At 35.9% G+C, this 14,998-nt stretch overlaps 1 protein-coding gene and 1 pseudogene across 1 annotated transcript in view; one reads left to right on the top strand and one right to left on the bottom strand.

The window, feature by feature from the left end:
* Nkain3 (sodium/potassium transporting ATPase interacting 3) overlaps positions 1 to 14,998 on the top strand; it is a 518,782-nt gene that overhangs the window by 97,562 nt on the left and 406,222 nt on the right. The gene's annotated exons all lie outside the window — the stretch shown is intronic.
* The window catches only part of LOC150058793 (small ribosomal subunit protein eS6 pseudogene), a 39,351-nt pseudogene continuing 27,882 nt past the window's right edge, over positions 3,530 to 14,998 (bottom strand).

Genomic DNA, 14,998 nt, shown 5'->3' on the forward strand with positions numbered 1-14,998 from the left:
TGTTTACTTGTAGATTTATAGGCACATTTTCTTTACCACAAATGAGGTAAACCATGCAGCCTATGTGTCTTTGGCTCTGGCTTACTTCCCTTAATAGAATTTTAAAAAGGCACTTAATGTTTCTTAATATTTTTATATTTGTTAATCTATTTAGTGGCATTGTATATAATTTATCCTGGAGAATATTTTATGTATGCCTTAAAAAGTGCATATTTCACTGCTATTGAATGGATTTTTCTATGTTTACTAGCATTACCTATTAACTAGGTCTTCTGATTGAATTCTGCACTTCCTGCAAATTATTTTCCTGTTGCTTGAATTTTTTTCATAAGGTTGCTTCCTCTCTTTCTGTTAATATGAACTCTCTTCAAGTCTTCCATGTCACAGTTCTGCTGGGGAAGCTTTATACTTTCTTTTTTATTTTCTCCTTAAGTGAAGTAAGCTAGGCTCAGACAGACAAAGATGCATGTTTCCTCTTATGTGTGGAAGCACAATTTAGCTTTCAAACTTATAAGTAAATACATTAGGTGAAATGCAAGTATATACAAATGTATTAACTGAAATAAGGAAGACTCAAGGAAGTGGTAATTCCTCAAAAAGCCGAGATCAGGAAAATAAAACATCAGAAATAGGGATGGGATCAAGAGGAAATGGATAGGAGATGAGGGAGAGAATATAGCCAAGAATTCAATAGGTAGCCATGAAATTAAAAGTCAGTGAAGGGTTTATATGGGAAGGAGGGGTGTGTGAGGGTATTGAAATGGTGATACTAGTCAAGGTATATTATTTTCACAATCTACTTTGTTAACTAGTAAATCCTTTGTGCAACTACTCAGAAATAATAAAAAGAAAAGGAAATTTTGTCAACCAAGTTTATCTAATGATGGTACCTTAATACCACCAAAGGACATACATCATTTAAACTTAGACTTAACATGAATCCCAATGATAAAAGTTGAATTTGTTCTCTCTAATCAGCAACAAAGATTGCTACTCTTAACATTTCCATTCCACACAATGCTGAATGGGAAGAAGTTAAATGTTCCCTGGTTGCAGACTGTATGACTTTATGTTTAAGAAATTCTCCCCACTCAATGTTTAAGGTTTCCCCCCACCATGAAGGTAAAATTTGTAATAAAATTAAATAAAAATCAGAATACAAAATTAAGCTGTGCTTCTCACAGAGCTATTTGAAAAAATGCAATAAATCTTATTTACATAACCACAAAATATAATTTACTTAAGGGTAGCCAAGGAGACAAAAGATCTACTACAAAATTCTAATGACTGATGAAAGAAATTGAAGACACAAGTGGAAAACTCTCCCATGTTCATGGCTTTGAAAAATCATTACAACTAACATTTCCATGCAATCCCTATCAAAATTCCAATGATCTACGAAAAGTCTAGGTGATTACTGATAGTAATGAAATAGCCTCTTGCCTCAGGCCTCATTGCCCTTGTCTCTGTCTCCCTTTCTATCCCTCTCCATCTCCCTCTCCCTTCCCCTCCTCCCCCCCCCACACACTTGCCTATCAATTAGGTCACTCCTCTCTCATAGTTCACTCTAACGTTGAACAAGTTCTTTACAGTTATAGAAATAAATTTTTTAAGTCCTAATAACTTGTATGTTGACCTATAAAACACCCCAAATAGCTAAAGCAATTATGGAGCAAATTTAAAAATAAAGCCAAAGGCATTACATTATAAAATAAAATCTACCACAAAATAAATGAAACCAGGATGATTCACTGCTGGAACTTGATTAGAATAGGCAGAACAGAAGGCTTTGGATGTCTCCTCATAAACCCATGCATTTACATACAAGTGATCTCTGACAAATGTGTCAAGACCCCACAATGGGAAAAGGGCTGTGACAACTAGATACTGACATGCAGCAGAATGAAATGAGACCAGTATCTCACTCCACATACATGAGGAAGCTCAAAATGGAATAAAGATTTGAATGTAAGCCTTAAAATGGTAAAATGATTAGAAGCAAACTTCTATATATCAGTCTACACAGCTATTATTTTTTAATATGACTATAAAGGAGCAAATCATCAAAGCAAATGTATACATATTTAATTGCATCAAACTAATAATCTATATAGCAAAAGAAACAAGCGATAGTGTGAAAAGACAGCTGATAGAAGAGAATATATATATGTTGAAGGGTTAATAGCTAAAATATATAGAGAACAGAAACAACTCAATAGATACAAAACAATTTGAGTTAAAAATTGCATAAAGGACACAGGTGTTTCACAAAGGATGAATGGAAATGGACAACAGGTAGGTGAGAAATACTATCATCACATAAACTCAAATTAAAACCTCAAAGACATCTTATAACAACATATTATAATAACTACTATTAAATAAGAAGAGATAAAAAGGCTTAGAATGTGGGAAAGTGAGAGTTCTTGTACAGAACTGACAAATATAAATTGGTGGAGATATTGTGGAAAATAGCATGAAAGTTTCTCGAAAACTTATTAAAACAGCTACAAGATCCGACAATACCACTACTGGATATGTATTCAAAGGAAATGAAATCATAGAGTTGGATCTCAAGTTCAGTGGAGTATTATTAATGTTAAGTCTGCCTTAATGTCTATCAAGAAACGAACATATGTTAGCTATACATGAGGGAATATTATCATACATTTAAAGGAAAGGAAAATCTGCTATCTGCAATAGTGCAGATAAACTTTGAGCACATCATGCTCAGTAAACTAAGCCAAACATAGAGAGGTGAATACTGTATGATTTCACATATATGGGGAATTTATAAAATTGAGGCGCACAGAAGCAGAGTGTAGAATGGCCCGTGGCGAATGCAGAGATGTAAGAAGATGCAAACTTCTGGTTAAAGTAAAGGAACATGTTCTCAGTCTATTGTAAAATATAGTTACTCTATTGGATAACATATTGCCATTGTTGAAAAAAAACTTGAAAATATTTTGAGTCTGCTTTTAATTTACACAAATACGACTCAGACAAGATTATGACCACATCATCAGTGTAAATGGATAGCTGCTGTTAGCGTTTTGCATTTTGATATATTTCTTGACTTGTCAACTCTTAGTTTTCTTTGAATACCTTGTTTTTTATTGTTATAACAACATGGCATATATTAATTAAAAGCATAATTAACATCACCATGATCTAGTTGAAAGAAAAATGTATTTGCTGCTAAATAAGCTGTATTTACTAAAAAAGAGAACATGATATGGAATTCAATGTACAAGTACTTGGACAATACTCCTTCTGTCTTCCTCCTCTTTAAATTTTTCTTTTATTTTTCACTTCTTACACCTTTTTAAGTTCCTTCTATGTTAAGATTACTTTCAGATATTTTAGTAGAAGGACTTTAGTGCACATATATATATATATATATATATACACACACACACACACACACATAAATTGTGAGGATATTCAAATTGTTCTGGAATAAACTAAGTCTTTTGTATTATGATTCTTTTTTTGACAATTAAAGTCTTATTTATTCATTACTCTTAAAGACGCTTATTTTTGACTGGATTCAGACTTGGAAGTAGAAGCTCTCAGAGAAGACAGCCTTCGCCTCTTGGCAATCTGTTCCTGACGTTTCTCTTTGGCTTCCTTCATTCTCTTAGCCAAAAGCTTACCATATTCTGCAGCCCCCTCCTTGTTCTTCTTGGTACTTTGTTTCCTCAGAGCAATGCGGCGGCCTTTGTGTTAAAGGACACGTGGAGTAACAAGATGCTGAATCTTGGGTGCTTTGTTCCTGAGTTTTTTACCTTCTTTGTTCAATGGTTGTCGAACAACGTATTGGCGGACATCATCTTCTTTAGAGAGATTGAAAAGTTTGCGGATTCTGCTAGCCCTTTTGGGTCCCAGACTGCATGGTACAGTGGTATCTGTCAGTCCAGGGATATCTTTCTCTCCTTTTTTAACAATAACCAAGTTGAGAACACTCAGATTGGCATCCACAATGCAACCCCGAACAGATTTACACTTTCTCTCTCCAGTTCTTCTTGGTCTGTAACAGGAATGCCCTGTGCTCAGTAGCAAGCGAACTCGACCATGAGTCAAGACACCTTGCTTCATGGGAAATCCTTGTTTGTCGTTCCCACCACTGATTTGGACCACATAGCCCTTCCATTCTTCACCCAGAGCATCAGCGGCAACCGCTTCTCATAGAAAGTACAGAGTTTGCGTTCATCATCCACTTCGATGAGTTTCTGACAGCCAGTGGCTGGGAAGGAGATATTCAGCTTCAGGTTGAAGCAGCTGCTCGCCCAGGAGGCGCCACGGAAAAGAGCTGTATTATGATTCTTATCTCGTGTTTTTTTCTTCTTCTGGCACTATAATAATAGACTTCTGGCCTCAGTTTACTTTTTTTGAGTATCCTTGTGGGGGTTTTTTCCCCTGAAATCTGTGAAAACTTCCCATGTGTTATGGTTCCATAATTCTGTATTCTACAAAATAAATTCTTACATGTAAAATTCTGCTCTCCAGTGTGGATTTTAATTCTGTTTTTTTCTATAATAATTTTCATTCACTTGAATTATGTTACGTCACGTATGTCCTTTTTGCTTCATACCATTTTTAATTTGGCTTTCTCTGCTTTCTGTTCACAGTGATAATACTAAAGAAGTTTCTAAGTCACTGAATCCTGTGATACATTATTTTCTGTCATTTACTTGTTCCCTGCTGGTTTTTATAGACTAAGTCTTTCTTACCTTTGCTGTTCAGATCTAACTGCCATTGTTTTGTTGATTTGCTTCTTTCCTGTATTCTAATATTTGCTCATAGATAACTATGTCAGATGTGTTAGTTCTGCTTCAACCCATCAACATAAAATGACTTTAAATACCACTGGATTTTCTGGGGTAGAATACGTGATAATGGCTAAGTATGACAACTCAGAAGTTTACAAAAAACTGTAGTACATCTGTGAGTTATTGACCTTGTATATACAAGAGTTTGGCTTTTTTTCCCTAGTTTTTGTTATCTTTTAACTAATCATACAAAAAGGAATGATATTGAACAAAGCAGTTTATACTTCCATCATGTCCCTGCTTTTCAACCTTCTCAACCCTCTCCTTCCCTTCTTTTTCTTTTTTTTTAATTTTGTTTTTTATTATCGAGGTAATGTATAGGGGAGTTACACTTACATTCCCCAGGTAGTAGGTGAATTATTTCTCACACGTTGATACCACTTCTTATGGTTTTTGTCCCCATTTCCCTCCCTCCACCCCTCCCAATCATCTTGTTTTCCCCCCTTCCATTCCCTACATCAAATGAACAAATGTATATACAATATACCCGGTAACAAAGTTAGATACAGTAACAATATGAGAATACCCAAAGGGCAACAAAGGAGAAGAGAAATAACATAGTACATTAAGAATAAGAAGATAAAGCTCTTGTTTCCATATCCTAGAGGTCCTTTTATTTAGTCTCATCCTATATGACTTTATGTATCTAGGTTTTGTACTATTGTAATCCTCTGCTAGGAGAGTTCGAAATTTATACTAATTATGACGAATGAGGGAAACCTTGGAGCCTATGTTCCTTTGGGACTGGTTTACTTCACTTAATATGATTTCTCCACATCTTTCCATTTTCTTACAAATGGAGCGATGTCATTCTTTCTGATGGCAGCATAGAATTCCATTGTGTATGTCACCTCTTGTTGATCCAGTCATCTACTGAAGGGCATCTGGGTTGGTTCCATATCTTTGCTATGGTAAATAGTGCTGCAATGAACATCATTGTGCTAGTGGCTTAGTATGTGCTTGTTTCTGGACTTTTGGGTAAATGCCCAGTATGGGAATTGCTAGATCATAGTGGAGCTCTATGTTTAGTCATATGAGGACTTGCCATACTGTTTTCCATAGTGGTTAAATGAGTTTACAGTCCCACCAATAATGTAATAGCAATCCCTTCTGGCCATATCCCCACCAGCATTTGTGGTTATAAGATTTCTTGATCTCTTACTCTTCTTAATTTTGTAGGATATTCATTGGATTGTTGACTGTATTCCCACCTCATTCTCCTCTTCATTTGTCCACTCTTTTCCATTGGCCCCATGCTACCCTTTTCAAATATTTTATTGAACTTTGTTTTGCCTTTCTAAAGAATCACACAATTGAATTTTCCCTAGAATCTACCATAATTTTCTTTAAAAATAATTTATTTTCATTTACACAGCCAGATATCACTTTTTTTGTATTTAGTAATATACAGAAGTCATGCATTAAATTTTTACCATTGTTTCTGTAAAAGACATAAAATATCATTAAAATATGTCTTTCTCTTAACATTTCTTTTTATGAGTACAGGCTTAGCTCATTGATTTTTCTGAATTCTTTTACTAACATCTTTTTCATGTTTCTGACAAAATCTGAAAGGTTCTAGTTGAAAGAGAGATAGCTGTCAGTGAGGCATGTGTTGTCAGAAATCTTTCTGCTGCTGGATATTCCTAACATACAATTTTGTTGTAAGTATCAGAGGCAATGAAAGTGATTCATTTCAGAGGTATGTATGGTTCTAGTTTGGATAGATGTAATTTGAGTGTTATCTATTTATATATCTATTTGCTTCGTTTTTTAATTGTTTTCTTTCAATTCATGTTCATTTTATTGTTTCATTGTGTTTTATGAAGATGGCTAGCAATTATAATCTCATAAAATGACAACTGTATGAAGTATTTTTTTAAAAAATAAAAAAGCAGAACACAAAGAGGCAAAAATAAAATCACATTTTGTTGTAGCCCTTTTTAAGTATAAGCTTTAGTTAATATTTTATTAAACATAGTTTGCACAAAGACATTTAATTTTTAAACAATACGGTATTCCAGAGGAACATGAACAGGACTTTTCTCCTTTTCTTTTTGAAAGATACAACTTATATATGCTTATATAGACATAAAGATAAAAGACAAACATCTTCCTATCTTATGGTGCTTTCTTTAATGAGGTTCCAAAAGGCTATATTATTGGGAACATTTGGTGATACATGACCTAAAAGTACTATTGGATTTGGAAATGATCCATGGAAGAATGCTAACATGTAGAAGACATTTTACAGACACTCTTTGAATGGCTTTCCTTTATTTCCCTTTTATGTAATATTGGGATTTAGACTTTGAATTTCAAAAATTTTTTCATATATTTTTATTGTAATTAATACAAGGGTTACATGATATTTGCCAGATAGAAGGTGCATTAATTCACATACATTGATATCCTTTCACATGTCTTGATCCCCATTTCCCTCCCCTGCAACCCCACCCCTCATCTTGTTTTCCCCCTTTCCATATCCAATTTCAAATAACCAAATACAAATATATCCGATATATCAGGTAACAAAGTGAGATACTGCAACAATATGAGATAACCAAGGGACAGCAAAAGAGATGAGAGATAACATAGTACATTAAAGACAACAATCGCTCATTATATGGCTTTTGTTTCTATATCCTAGAGGTCCTTTCCATTTAGCGTCATACTATATGGCCTTATGTATCTAGGTTTTGCTCTATTGCAAATCTCTGCTAGTAGAGCCCAAGGTTTCTACTGATTATGACAAATGAGGGAAACCATTGAGCCTAAGTTCCTTTGAGTCTGGCTTACTTCACTTAATATGATTTTTTCTAAGTCTTTCCATTTCCTAACAAATGGGGCAATGTCATTCTTTCTGGCAGCAGCATAGAATTCCATTGTGTACAAATACCACATCTTGTTGATCCACTCATCAACTGAGGGACATCTAGGTTGGTTCCATATCTTTGCTATGGTAAATAGTGCTGCAATGAACATTGTACTGGTGGATTTAATATGTCCTTGTTTCTGGATGATTGGGTAAATGCCAAGTAGTGGAATTGCGGGGTCATAGGAGAGCTCTATGTTTAGTCTTTTGAGGAACTGCCATACTGCTTTCCATAATGGTTGAACGAGTTTGCACTCCCACCAACAGTGTAGTAGTGATCCCCCCTGGCCACATGCCCTCCAGCCTCTGTTGTTATTAGTTTTCTTGATCCTGGCCATTCTAACTGGAGTGAGGTGGAATCTTAGAGTTGTTTTGATTTGCATTTCTTTTTTTTCTTTTTTTTTATTGTAATTAGTAAAAGGGTTACATGATATTTGCCAGATGGAAGGTGTATTAATTCACATACATTGATACCCTTTCACATGTCTTGGTACCTGTTTCCCTCCCCCCCACACCCCCCACCCGTCTTGGTTTTCCCTCCTTCCCTATCAAATTTCAAATATTCAAATACAAATAAATTCAATATATCAGATAACAAAGTGAGATACTATACCAATATGAGATAACCAAGGGACAGCAAAGGAGATGAGAGACAACATAGTACATTAAGGACAACAATCACTCATTATATGGCTTTTGTTTCACTATCCTGGAGGTCCTTTCAATTAGCTTCACATTATATGTCCTTATGTATCAAGATTTTGCTCTATTGCAAATCTCTGCTAGTAGAGCCCAAGGTTTCTACTGATTATGACGAATGAGGGAAACCATTGAGCCTAAGTTCCTTTGAGTCTGGCTTACTTCACTTAATATGATTTTTTCTAAGTCTTTCCATTTCCTAACAAATGGGGCGATGTCATTGTTTCTGGCAGCAGCATAGAATTCCATTGTGTACAAATACCACAACTTGTTGATCCACTCATCAACTGAGGGACATCTAGGTTGGTTCCATATCTTTGCTATGGTGAATAGTGCTGCAATGAACATTGTTGTGCTAGTGGGTTTAGTATGTCCTTGTTTCTGGGTGGTTGGGTAAATGCCAAGTAGTGGAATTGCTGGGTCATAGGGGAGTTCTATGTTTAGCCTTTTGACACACTGCCACACTGCTTTCCATAGTGGTTGAACGAGTTTGCACTCCCACCAACAGTGTAGTAGTGATCCCTCCTGGCCACATCCCCTCCAGCATCTGTTGTCATTCGTTTTCCTGATCCTGGCCATTCTAACTGGAGTGAGATGGAATCTTAGAGTTGTTTTGATTTGCATTTCTTTTATGACCAGAGATGTTGAGCATTTCTTCATGTGTCTATAGGCCATTTTTGTTTCTTCTTCAGAGAAGACGCTCCTTTAAGTCTTTGGCCCATCTTTTAATGGGATGGTTGTTTCTTTGGAGATTAGTTTTGGAGTGATTCAATTTTTTGAGCTGTTGATATATTTTAGATATGAGGCCTTTGTTCGTTGTATGCTTGGTGAAGATCTTCTCTGTAGGCTTCCTAATTAATTTACTGGCTATGTCCTTTCACAATTTCACAATTTTTAAGGAGGCTTTCAACCACTTGACATATATTCCCAGGCTTCTGCTGCTGCTGCCACTGCTTCTTCTTCTTCCTCTTCTTCTTCTTCTTCTTCTTCTTCTTCTTCTTCTTCTTCTTCTTCTTCTTCTTCTTCTTCTTCGTATTATTATTATTATTATTATCGTCATTATTATTATTAATTTGTGGTTTATTCCAAGTAGATTCTAACAGTTTTGTTCAATAACAACCTTAAACTGTAGGCCTCTCACCTATTGCCTTCAATTAGTTGGAATCATGGGTGTATGGTAGTATTCCTAGGTTATTGCTTATGAAATGGTCTCATTAGCTATTTTTCTCCCTGGCTGGCCTCAAACCACACTCCTCCCAGTCTTTCTCTTCGGAATGTTGGGATTCAAAGAGTTTTAGATTCTTTATTATTAAAATGAAATCAAAATAGAAGAAAATCTGATGCAGAATAAAAATGACCTCATGTTTAGTCTTCTCTTATTGTCCATTGCCATTACTAATCATTTTAACAGTTTACCATTCTAAAACTTCAATAAGTAATGTACCTACTACCTGGCAAATGCAACTGTAATCCCTCTAAACATCATCCCAAAAACTTCTGTTTCTTTTTGTTGGTCTTTGTTATGAGATAGTAAACTTTCTTATACCAGTGACTAAAACAAATTTACCCAAATCTCTTTTATTGGTATAAATGGTTAGAGTTTGTATTCAAGGACCTGAGGCAAGTACTATACTTCAATGTAGATAGTATCCCATTTTTGTTCCAAATACAACATATTGTATATTACTATCTAATTTTACATGAATTAAAAAAAAATAAGAAACAATCTTTTTATATTGACAATTCTCCATTAAATAAACATGGACTAGAAAAAAGTTCATATTGAAATTCTCCAAACTTTATATTAAAAACCAATATAGTTTTATAAATTTTATAAAGAGCTCTGTCTTGCCTTCAAACAAATGTCAGCCTTGTTTACCTACTAATATTTTAGCGAGGCAACCTTATTCTTTCAGAGACAGGAAAGATTACATTGATTTTGCTTTGAGTCTCATTCTTACTGCATTCTGCTGGTTTGGAAATTTAGAACCCTTCTAAACCAAGGCTTTTTGGATAAGTTATTTCAGAATTACAGAAGCACCTTTAGAGCTGAAATAATGGGCCTTTTGATGTAAGGTTGCAAGGCAAGCAAAGCAAGCCAGAAACTTAAAAGATTTAAGTTGCACTTTCATTGCACTAGGAGAATGAGTTCCTGGTGACTGCAGCAGTCCATTCACATAGGCTTTTTCTTATCTCAAAGGTGTTCACGGTCACTGCAGTAGGTTATACACTGTAGTCCTGACCTCGACAAAATGAAAATACCTTTCAAAATGAAAATGATATTAGTAGCCATCTTTGGAATTAGTTCAATTTTGGCTAATGCTAGTTACCAACATCATAAGAATAGTATTTTCATGACTAAACTATTATTCTCCTAAAGCTGAGCATGTACATAAGTACTGGAAATTGTAGCTTAACCCTGGTTAATCTAGGTGGGTAGATGAAGTTAAAAATGTGCTTTGGCTTCTCCCAGAGAGAGACAGTGCATCACGGAGCTCAGAACTGAATAGCTCCTTTGAGGAGTACAATTTGACAGTTTCAGCAAAATAAGGAGTGTCGTCTTTCTGAAAGGAAGGCTGTTTGGAGTTTTCAACTGTGAGTTTGAACCATGAAATGAGGGATACTTCCTGGGAAATTGCCTGTTAATGAAGTCAATTGTCATAGTATTTCTTTGCAAGTTCACGTTTTTAGCTACTAAAGGAAGTCCTGATACAATCTGCAATTCCAGGGGCAAGGGAGAGTTAAAAGGTTGAGGTGAATCTGGCACCATTCCCAGTAATGGCAGTTTAGAAAGCACTTTAACCCAACTGTAGTCCGTAAAGTTAAAGTTATAGTATATTGGTTGTCTATTTCATTTATTTGGGTGAGAGTGGACATGGGAATAAAGCATTGAATCATAGAAAACATAATCCCAAAGGAAATGCCTAAGCATTTTCTTATGTCTAAGCATAAAAGGAGTTTTATCATCTTCACTTTTTTAGTTTTTGGTTTTTTTTTTTTTGCCAGTCCTGGGCTTGAAATCAGGGCCTGGGCACTGACCTTGGACTTTCTCAAAGCTAGAGCTCTACCACTTGAGCCTCAGGACCATTTATAGCTTTTTCTATATATATGGTACCAAAGAATCGAACACTGGTCTTTGTGCGTGCTAGGCAAGCACTCTAACACTTGGCCAAACTTCTGGCCCCCGTCTTTACTTTTTTTCTGTGAGATTGTTAATCTTTTTACTGTTCCAGTTTTCGTATCTAAGAGTTAATGCCTCAACAGAAATCAAATAATCCACATTACTTCAGTCGAGACGCATTATTTGAAACAAATTGATGATTCTGAGTACTGAGATCAAAGTCAACCTTAGGCATTTTGCATGAGACTGTTTGACTTTTTTTACTCACCAGCTTTATGATCATCAACATGCCATTTAAACTCAGTGATTCAAATCCATCACCTATAAAATGTGACCTACATGGTCAGGCCTGTTCTCCACACCTAGTGTGAGGATCAATTATAGAAGGTCTCCGAACTCTGTGAAGTACAAATGCTGTGTGTCATTATTGATAAGCACTGTGGGTTTTCCTTTTGCAAACAAGTTTGAGACCTGCCCTCTAAATTAGGAAGTGTGACAGCCATTCCAGGCAATAAGCTATGGGAAGAGCAGACATGAGAGTCAGGCAAGGCTGATTCAGACATCCTTCAGCTACTGAGTGGTTGTGAGCCTACAGTCATTTATTCTGCCACTCAGCTGTTTTGTGTTTCATAAGAATAAGTGGGTTATGTTTAGGACTGTCAGATATTCACTCTGCTACCTAATTTAATGATCAGAGATGGAAGGTGGATCAGAGATGGACTTCCACAAGCAGTATAAATGCAGAACTTATCCTACTGCCTAGATATTCCAAGCAGTTATAGAGAATATTTAATAATAGCAGAATGTTTCACTCACATGAACACTTAAGACTCAAATTGAGGTGGGTGCCAGAGGTACACAGCTATAATCCTAACTACTCAGGAGGTGGATATCCAAGGACTGCAGTTTAAAGTTTCTTGGACAAGAAAGTGTATGAAAATCATATTTCCAACTAACCATCAAAAAGCCAGAAGTTGGGAAGTGTGGTTCAAGTGGTAGCATACTCATCTTGAGAGGAAAAGCTAAGGGAAGGAACCAAGCCCCGAATTCAAGTCTCAGTACAAACACATAACAACAACAACAACACCTGCCAAATTGAATATGTACCGTTAAGAACAATGATTCTTAGCATGATCTGTGACAAAGTCTATGGGCCTTAGTGCTAATGTTCTTGGTGGGTTGTCTGTGACAGCTTCAACAAGAGCCAGGCTCAGTGGCTCATATAATCTTGAGTAGATATTAATCCTAGCTACTCAGGAGGTTGAGATCTGAGGATTGTGGTTCAAACCAACCCAGGCCCAAAAGTCTGTGAGACTCTTATCTCCAATTAACAACCAGAAAACTAGAAGTGGGGCTGTGGCACAAGTGGCAGAGCAAGTAGCCTTGAGCTGAAGTGCTCAGAGCCATAGTATCCAGTCTTAAGAGTTAAAAAAATAAAAAAGGAATAATTTTAGGTTCTGAGACAATCACTTCAATGGAATGTCAAATGTAACCATGCCATCAACGTGAAGAATTTTGAGACTGTATCACACGGGTATGAAAAACTTTCCCAAGAACGAGGGAGCTTCTCTCCCTTTTTCTTGGTTCTGTGTGCTGTGCCATCACCATTACTTCACGAATAAGGAAGTCTGTAAAGGGTAAATAAGATTCTAAACAACAGCACTTAATATCGAATTGGAAAAAAATTCATCTCTATAGAAATCCCTATGATGAAATTCAATAGTCTTCAGTGTATTTTGTTGCCTTATTTCTGATCTTTACCCTTTTAATGCTGGCTCCATACAATGCCAAGGCTTACTAGTACATTTCCATAGGAAATTCTAAGTTTGTCATACTTTAATGCTTTCTTCAGTGTTCCAGAGTTCCCAGGAATTATATAACCTCTACCCATGAAAATCAGATTAATATTATAGGGACATCCACATTTCTTGTCTTTCTAATGAATGGGTGTCTATCCTTCCCAGGGATTATTCTGAATTTTGGTGCATCTGTAGTACTCCCCATGACATTTTTCAAGTTTCTCCAAGGATTTAGCTGGACATAGACTTAGGTTTCTGAATGAAGAGCTTTGACAAATGTCTCTTGATCTTGTGCATTTTGCAAATGCTTAACTCAGGATCCATCTTGAAGTATTTCTTAGGGAGGTCTTGACTTACCTGTGTTGACCAGTAGGATTACTAATCCAAAGCAGGCTGGGAAAATGATGTCTTCTTGAGGGGCTGGCAGTGGGTATTTGGAAGAGGCTCAGATGATCAGCTTTCAGAAAAGTGATCAGCTGGACTTGATCAGAGATGTTGACAAAGAGGCCAAGCAAGGAGAGGATGCCAGAGACAGTTCCAATTATAAGGACAACTCAAGCAACTAATGTGATTGAATGAACTTACTCATTATTTCCTTATCTAGACATTTGTACAAGGTGAAAATACTCAGCAGATGCTCTCTCCTGGTATTTTAAGCACATGCTAACTGCTCTCTGTCCTTTTCCTGAACCTGTTCATTCTCTATATTGTTTTTTGCCTTCTCCATTTTTCCAATCAATGCTCCTAATACATTTGTGAATTCTTAACCTATGTTTGTTTTGCTTAATTTTGAAAGCTCTTTGTGACATAATAATGAAAATTATATTTGTTGAAAATAAGCTCTAGGAAATGGAAATCAGGTTTTTCTCCTTTGTTATTGTTGTTGTTTTCTTTTTGTCTTATTTGTTTCTCTGTCTTAGGGAGGGTAAGAGTGGACACAGAAATGATAAGACAAAATGTCTAGTGATGCTCACTAGACATTATGTTGAAAATGAATTATACAACAACTTGTGGCTAGGGACTGTATAAAAAACTGAGAGTGATAATAGGGGTGATATACTTCAACAAGAGATGAACTCTTATATCAGGTACTGTGTTGAGTACTGTACTGAGAATGGCACTGTGCTCTATACTTCTCCAGATCAGCTTTTCATTTGGCATGAGTTTAAATAGTTACAAATCAACAGGGCTCATCTTTATCAGTCATACCATTAATAGATAATAGATATGGTATCTGTTCCAGGCACTAAGTCAGAACCTGTACTTTATTTGAATTTTGGAAAATAAACTTTTGAAATTGAAAACTTAAAAAAATCTATTTTATCTGACTTATGTAATTGTAACCCCTCTGTACATGATCTTTATAACAATAACAATGCAAACAGGAAAATGGACATCTCTTTAAGTAGAAGAAAATTGTGTTTGTCTTTAGTTTCATTTAAACAAAGGTAAAAGCAAACGATACAGGGGCATTCTAGTTAAAAATACAAATAAACAAAAACTTTCCCAGAATAACTTTTGCTGGGAGCAGTAGACTAGTATATGACCCAATGGTTTTCAGGTACCGTAAGCCAGGTGCATTTAATAAGTAGTTAGTGTGTACCCTGCTCCTGATCCATTTCTGAATGACCATATGTGATCAAAACCAACTACATTGTCTGGGCAAGCTCGA

The sequence above is a fragment of the Megascapheus bottae genome, chromosome 9 (genome assembly GCF_031878675.1).
Source record: "Megascapheus bottae isolate mThoBot1 chromosome 9, mThoBot2.hap1, whole genome shotgun sequence".
NCBI lineage: Eukaryota > Metazoa > Chordata > Mammalia > Rodentia > Geomyidae > Megascapheus > Megascapheus bottae.